This window comes from Otolemur garnettii, unplaced genomic scaffold (genome assembly GCF_000181295.1).
Source record: "Otolemur garnettii isolate 467f Iridium unplaced genomic scaffold, OtoGar3 scaffold00043, whole genome shotgun sequence".
Classification (NCBI taxonomy): Eukaryota; Metazoa; Chordata; class Mammalia; order Primates; family Galagidae; genus Otolemur; species Otolemur garnettii.
This window is the reverse complement of record NW_003852438.1, coordinates 6,107,226-6,114,752: the sequence shown is the minus strand read 5'-3', so window position 1 is coordinate 6,114,752 and position 7,527 is coordinate 6,107,226.

Here is a 7,527-nt window from a genome sequence, read left to right as displayed (position 1 = left end):
GCCACCTTAGGTGTATGTGGCTGGCGCCTTAGCCACTTGAGCCACAGGCGCCCAGCCTATATTTGCTTTTTAAATCTGTAAATGTTTAACTCTTCCACCAAGACAATTGCTACTTTTTAGCAATAGAAAAAAAAAGAAAAGAATCAGAAATATTTCCCTGAATTTTTTGTCCTCTCCTCCACCCGGCCGCTCTCAAATGCAGTCTGTCAGTTCACGGTTCTATTGCTCATTCATTCGTTCGATAACTATTAATTGAAGACTATAATGTATTCATTATATGTTGTCACTAGTGTGAAATACATGCCTGACACATAATGCTTTTTGCACGTTATCATTAATCTCATTCTTGGCAGTTTTCCTCACCTTGATCATCTTTGTATTCCTACATCTAGCCCTGTATTGGCCACTCAGTAAATGTGAGATACCTGCTACACTCTCTCTGGCCTGAAGAGTCCCCCTCCGCCTGCCAAGCACCATGCGAGAGTGACTGTCAAGAGATAGGGGGACTTGAACCTGTGCAGAGAGGCCTCAAGGACACCTAGCTAGGCAAAAGAAGATTTTGCTTTTCAAATTCTGTCCCCCAAGCCTAGAGAATCCTGGTCCAGCACAGACCACACCCTGCCTCTGCAAGGATCCTGTTTCTGCAAGGCCACTCTCAGTCAGCAGGTGGCAGCCCTGGGCAGGAACTGGAAGAGCATCCCTGCCCCAGAGACTCAGGTTATAGCAGAGGACTCTGGGGTCAGACGCAGAGGTAGGGTCTTCGCAGAGCAGGTGCACAGGAGGAAAGTGTGTGTATGTGGCGGGGGTGTGTTTTCCGATTTTGACCTAAAGGAAGGGGATTTATTTCCTCAGATATTTCTGTAGATCACTTTAGACAACCTGGCTGGGTGCCCAGAATCTGTATGAGGCTTCTTTTACTTTCCACCTGCATTGATGCCCTGTGCTGAGGTGCCTTGTTCAGGCCTCCCTCCTCAGAAGGATTCCATATGGATCCCCTCCCACCTTCCCCCCGTTCCCCAGGCTGGGTCCCGACCCTCCCTGTGTCTTTGCTAAGAGATGACTGTGGTTGTCGGGGAGTGGAGGTTGCTGGTTAATAAGTAAAATACTGGATTGCATTCTGGGTGACACAGGTACATTTCATTCCAGACTTCTGAAGTCTCAGTGTTTTGGTCTTAACAATTAAAAGCAGAGGAACTTTCCGGGTGATCCTCCTTTTGATCACTTAGTGGCTGGGGTTGGGCAGAGTTCACCAGCTGCTCCCTTGCAGCTCTAATCTCTCCTCAGCTTCTCCCTTTGGCGTCTTGTGTTGATACACTACTCCTCCTCTGTCTGTCTTTCCCATGCTTCAACTTTTGATCTTTCTCATCTTGCTGTCTGGCTCTTTCCATCTCTCTATCCCTCGGAGGCTCTCTCTTAAGCCCTGATAACACACACTGTCTGGAGCCTGATTCTCTCTGTCGCTTGCTTCGCCTGTCATCCCATATCTTCAGCCATCTAATCCTTTAGGCTGGGCTCTTGCCCAGAGACTTGACTTGCAGAATTCAATCAGAAGAGAAGGGGGAGGTTTAGGGGAGCAAAGCTACAGAGAAGGAGCTCAGGAAACTTTTTTTTTTTTTTTTGATACGAAGTCTCACTATGTCACCCTCAGTAGAGTGCCGTAGCGTCACAGCTTATAGCAACCTCAACTCTTGGGCTCAAGCGATTCTCTTGCCTCAGCCTCCCAAGTAGCTGGGACTACAGGTGCCTGCCACAACACCCGGCCATTTTCTGTTGCAGTTGTCATTGTTTAGTTGGCCCAGGCCATGTTCGAACCTGCTAGCCTCGGTGTATGTGGCTGGCACCCTACCCACTGAGCTACAGACCCAAACTTTTGAGTCTGGTTTGCAGCATAGACCAGTCACCTTTAGGCAACCGAATGTACTGTCATCTCCTCCTTTCCCTTTCTTCTGGGATCTTTTTCCAGCAGAAGCCCCTCTACTCCCAGCTCCCAGATGTGGTGACAGGTAGAGCTGGGGCCAGGAATCATTGGGGAAATGGCCCAATGCAGCTTAAGTGGGATGAGACTTAGCAGAGTGGGGCACAGAATGGAGGACGTGGCCTCTGACCCCCAGCTCTGGCCCCTTCTGGGGGTCCAGTGTGACCTGCTATAGGTCATGCCCCTTACTCCCTAGCCATGATCTACATCACAAAGCACACAGCTCATAACTCAGTGCTGGCCAGGAAGGTCTGGGATTGATTTAGGGCCTGCTCTGACCAGCTTACCCTCACTGGACTATGGCCTCTGGGGTAGGGGTGTGGAGGAGGGTCATGGGTGAAGTTCAGGCAGTGGGGTCCTGATCACCACTATATCATACCTGTTGCAGATCCTTCTGCACTCCTAGTGCATTGGAGGGGAGGTCCAGGCAAGAATCTCATTGATTAACCCTTTCTCTCTGGCTCAGCTCAGGGCCATGCTAAGGGTGCAGCATTCATTGTCCAATGCGTTTTCAGAGACAGGATCCTCAGGATTCAGGCCCAAGGCACTTTTTTTTTTTTTTTTGAGACAGTCTCAGCCTGTTGCCCTGGATAGAGTGATATGGCGTCATAGCTCACAGCAACCTCAGGCTCCTGGGCTGAAACGATTCTCTTGCCTCAGCCTCCCAAATAGCTGGAACAATGTCTGGCTAGTTTTTCTATTTTTAGTAGAGATGGGGTCTCACTGTTTCTCAGACTGGTCTCAAATTCCTGAGCTCAGGCGATCCACCCACCTGGGCCTCCTAGAGTGCTAGGATTACAGACATGAGCCACTGCGCCCGGCTCATTCAAGGCAAAGACAGCCTCTTTTACTGAGCAAAGAGAGCCTCAGTGCCCACAGAGAGGGCAGTTAAGTGCTAAGTAAGCCCCCATCCCCATCATCACCAAACTTAGTTACAGGGAGCTGCTGAGAGCCAGGTCTCCACAGCCTGGGTTCCAGTCCCCACCAAGGCTCCCTCCCTTTACATGTCTGTTTAGCCTGGTACATTTTGCATCGCTGCTTTTCACTCATCCACCATTCTCTTCTGGCGGTATCACTACTTTGAGTATATCAAACTTTGACCATCACCCACAGTAAATATATTTACATCTGGACCCCAGACCATGAACATAACATATAACTGAGAGCAAAGTCTTATAAAACTCTGATACCCTGTTATGTTTTCTATTCTATTTTGTTGGGAAGGAAAAAAGTTGTTAAAATGATTTAATGGACAACTAAGGGGCTGGCATTTATAAGTTATAAAAAGTAATCTCTTATATTTTTATACTTTTGCAAGTTTAAAAGCCCATTTTACAAACTCGCAATCCAATTCTCTTCATAAAAGCCAATGAGAATGGTAAGGCAGGGTTTTTCATTGACCCATTTTATAGATGAGAAAACGGAGACTCTGAGAGGTTAATGGACCTGCTTGAGATTGTACAGTTGGTGAATGCCAAGGATGGGATATCCAGGTGGGTCTTTTATGGCCCATGGGCCCCTCTGCCCCCTGGTTTCTCTCCTCTGCTGCCCTTCCAATCCAGTTCATTGTCTTTTTCCAGTTTGAAGGCCATCCCCTCTCATGGGGAAGATGGAAGGACATAGCAGCTGAGTAATTCTGTTTTCCATGTCATCTGTTAACACTGCACCATCTGTCAATTCCACCCTCAGCCTCCCACCCTCTACCCAAGGGGCCAGAGTGGGGGAGGAGGCCATTTGCCTGGAGTCTGGGCCTCCAGGACCCCTCCCACCAAGGGACTAAGAACACCCACAGAAAGCTCATTTTCCTGCTCAGAACCAATAGCAGTGGACTAGAATTACAGGGGGACAACCCCAGAGCAAGCCTGGAGAAAGGACTTTCTGAGGTTAGTGGGATAAAACAGCACGAGTCACCCCTCCCCCCTTGTCTTCATGCCTGCCCCTGCACCCCACCTTGGTGAGGCTCCAGAGCTGTGAGGAGGGTAGCTGATCCCAGCAGTAGAATCTCTGCAAGCCGCCTGGAGTAGGGCAGAGTGAGTCCATCTTACAGGGGCCGGGCAGATTTATGGGGCCTCGGGTGTGGCTGGCTGTTACTCAGTCTCTGACTTTTTAATTCCCCAGGCTCCTCACCCACCCGACCCCCTCCCCAGAAGGCCTTTGTGCAGGACAATGAGGAATCTATAAATTCCGGGGAACAGGGACATGGGGGAGGGGAACACCAGCCACTTTGGCTCCCCCCATCCACCCTGAGACCCTGCATAGATAGCAAGGAAAGGCTGCCCTATCCTATCTGATCCACCCTGAAGCCCAGGGAGAAGGGGAGACTGAGCCACAAGGCTGTCTTGACAGATGAAGAAGCTGAAGCACAGAGGCAGAGGGTGTCTCTATTCCCTGTTTCATTCCGTCTAATATATATACATATACCTATTCTCTTCCTTTTATTTGTCTCCCGGTCATTCCCTCACTCAGGCAGTCACTCAGCAAACACCTATGGAGCTCTAGCTCTGTGCTAGGATGGGTACAGAGGAGGGAGTAACTGGTGAGGAGCAGTTGGGGGCTGAGGTTCTAGAGGAGCCAAAGTGAAGCTGCCAGCCCCAACTTTCCTAGCTGGTAACCTGTACCCTCTCCTTTCTGCCATCCATAAGCCCTCTGCAGCTGCTGAAGCACTTTTGTGAATTTTGAGTTTAATCCTGAGGATGACATTGGGAGTTGGTATTACCTATGCCTGGCCTACCATTTTCCATTGCAGCCTCAAGAGGGTAAAGGGTTGACCCAGATCACTCCTCTGGTGAGTTGACATCTGAACCAGAAACCAGGCTGTTCTTTCCTCTGCACCACCCTCAGTGCTATGGGGGTCCAGAGTATGTATGGGGATGGCATGTGACTAACCTTCCTCTTTCACCCCTTTGCCCTAGCTAGCTCTGTGCCTGCTTCTAGGCTGATCCTTCCCTGGTGTCCCTGTGTGGATATGTGTGGGTGGTGTGTCTACTTCACAGGGGAATTGTATGAGTTAAGTTAGTTAAAACATATAACTTAGAATGATGCCTGACAAATAGTAAGCACTCAAAAAGTGTTAGATGCTAAGATTATAGTTACAGCAAACTACCAGTCTGCCCATGTCTGCAAGGCCTCTGGGTGTTTACGCAGGTGGATATAGGTGTTTGCAGCTGGCCCCAAAGACGTGACCAGACAGACTATCATCCACTTCATTCCCCAGGCACTTCTTTCCTTAAATGTATGCAGTATGTATCCAGTAACTCCTAAGTTTGTAACCAGACATTGTGCTGGAGAATAAGAAAGACAAAGTCCCTGAGCTTATGAAGCTGACATTCTGGTAAGTGAAACAGACCACAAACCAAATGAATAAGAAAGATAATTACAGAATGTGGTGAGTCCTATGGAAGAAATATATACGGTTAAGTGATATGCGGGATCGGGCATGTGGGGCTGCTTTAGTATTGTGGTCAGGGATGTTGGGAAGGTGACATTCCTGTGAAGGATTAGGGCAGGGCAGTCCAGGAAAAGGGACCAGGAAGGCCAAGGCCAGAGGTGAGGGAAACCTTGCCAAGTTCAAGGAAGAGAAAGGCAGCCAGTGTGAGTGGCAGAGGGGTGAATGATTGGAAGAGAGGCCAATGTAGGCAAGGGCAGTGGTAAAATGTTGGGACTTCTTCCCAGGGAAGCCAGGGGTGGTTGTTAAGCAGTGAGTGCTATGCCCTTGTTTTTTTCTGATTTGTATTTTTAAATGTTTCCCTGGCTGTTGTGTGAATTGATTGTCTGGGAACCTGGGAGAACAGACCAGAGCCTTTCCAATTGTGCAAGAAAGTAATAGGGACTTGGACAGTTGAGAGGTGGGGGGAGGGGACTGATTTAGGATCTGTCTTTAAGACAGAGGGACAAGATTCAGGGTGAGGGTAGCAAAGGAATTCAGGACGGGAGAAAGGACCAGAGAGCCAAACTGGTTGTTTCTACCCTGGGCCAGAAAAGTCCTTTGGTCCTGCCCCTGCCCAACAGGGGCCAACCCTAGCCATTTGCTCTCTACCCCTTCACAGTCAGCAGTCCCAAATGAAGGGCAGTCCAGGCTGGTTCATTTGGTCTTTTTGCGAGAAAAGGTGTCCCCTGCTCTCCTTCCTACGAGTCAGCACCTGCCAATGGAACCCTATTCACCCACAGCCATGCACCACCTCCTTTTTTATGTCACAACCTGCACAAGGGCACAGTTTCCTTCTCCCCAGCCCAAGCCACTGGCTCAACCAGAAAATCTTCAGAGCTCTTAAGAACCTACCGGCCCGGGGCTTGTTAGTGCCCTGGCCTGAAAACTATTTGGGGGAAGGGGACAGAGGGATAGGATTTGCCTTTCCCAAGGGGCTCCTGTCCCAGGATGAGGGGATGTCTCCACCTGGCACACACCCCCTCTTCCCCTAGAAGCTAGGACACCCGAGCACTGGGCGCCAGAGCCCCTCCCCCGGGACCCCCCGCCAGCCTTGGGCCAGGGGAGGCCCTGGACCCTCTTGCAGGAGCTGGCTAACGAGTCCATCTTCCGGCCCCAGGCTACAGGGCGCGCGCGGGGGGGGGGGGGGGGGTCCGTGCCCTAATTGCTGCCATCTGCTCCTCCTCTTCCTCCCACGGCCTGGGGGAGGGTCCGGACTTGGGTGCTATCGCAGCCCCACCTCTCCCAGCTCCCCCTCTTATGCTAACCCGGGGCCACCGAGCGGGGCGGGGGTTCCGGGGTGGCCCTCGAGCCGCCCACAGAGGTAGTGCGAAGTGAACCCAGAACACCCCACCAGCCTCTTTGGTCGAGGGCAGCCTCAGTCGAAGTCACACAGTGGTGAAAGACAGAGTCCCAACGCGTTCGCCTTCTGCTCCTAGGGGTGGGAGATGTGTGTGGGTGTCCCTCAGAACTGGGCCAATTCGTCTTGGGGTGTGGGCGGAAGGGCACAGACGACACCAAGGCTGAGCCAGGATCCCTGGGGAGGAGGCAGAACTTGGCTCTTCAGAGCAGGCTGGAATTCACCCCCACGCCCTTCCTCCCAACCCTTCACTCCTGAAACCCCCTACCCCACGACTGGGGGACCTTGGGCACCGTTCAGGGTCCTTGTATGTAAAACGAGGACCCAGTTTCCTGCTTCTTGGGTGTGCCAGAGGATTTGATTTCCTAGAACATGAGAGGCCAACACCTGCGGGTGGACGACTTGCTAGTCCTGGGGAGCGCAGGGGCATCAGGCCAGCCCTAGCCTTGGGAAGCCTGTGGGGCTGGGAGGATTGATGACAGGGTCGAGATCGCCTCCTAAAAGGTGCTGTGGCAGAGCTGGGAACCCTGAGAAACAAAGTCAGCTGCTGTGGAAGAGGGAGTTATGAGCTGGTGAAAGCTCTGGGGATTCTGTGTATTGCAGCCTGCTGTGACTGATGATTAGGGTGGGGAGCTCAAGGAATGTTTGTGGATTGCCCCTGCCAGAGCCACTAGGGTTTGTTTGTTAGTTTGTTTGTTTTCTATCTTACGTTGCCCTGGATAGAGTGCTGTGACAGCACAGCTCACAGCAGCCTCAAACTCTTGGGCT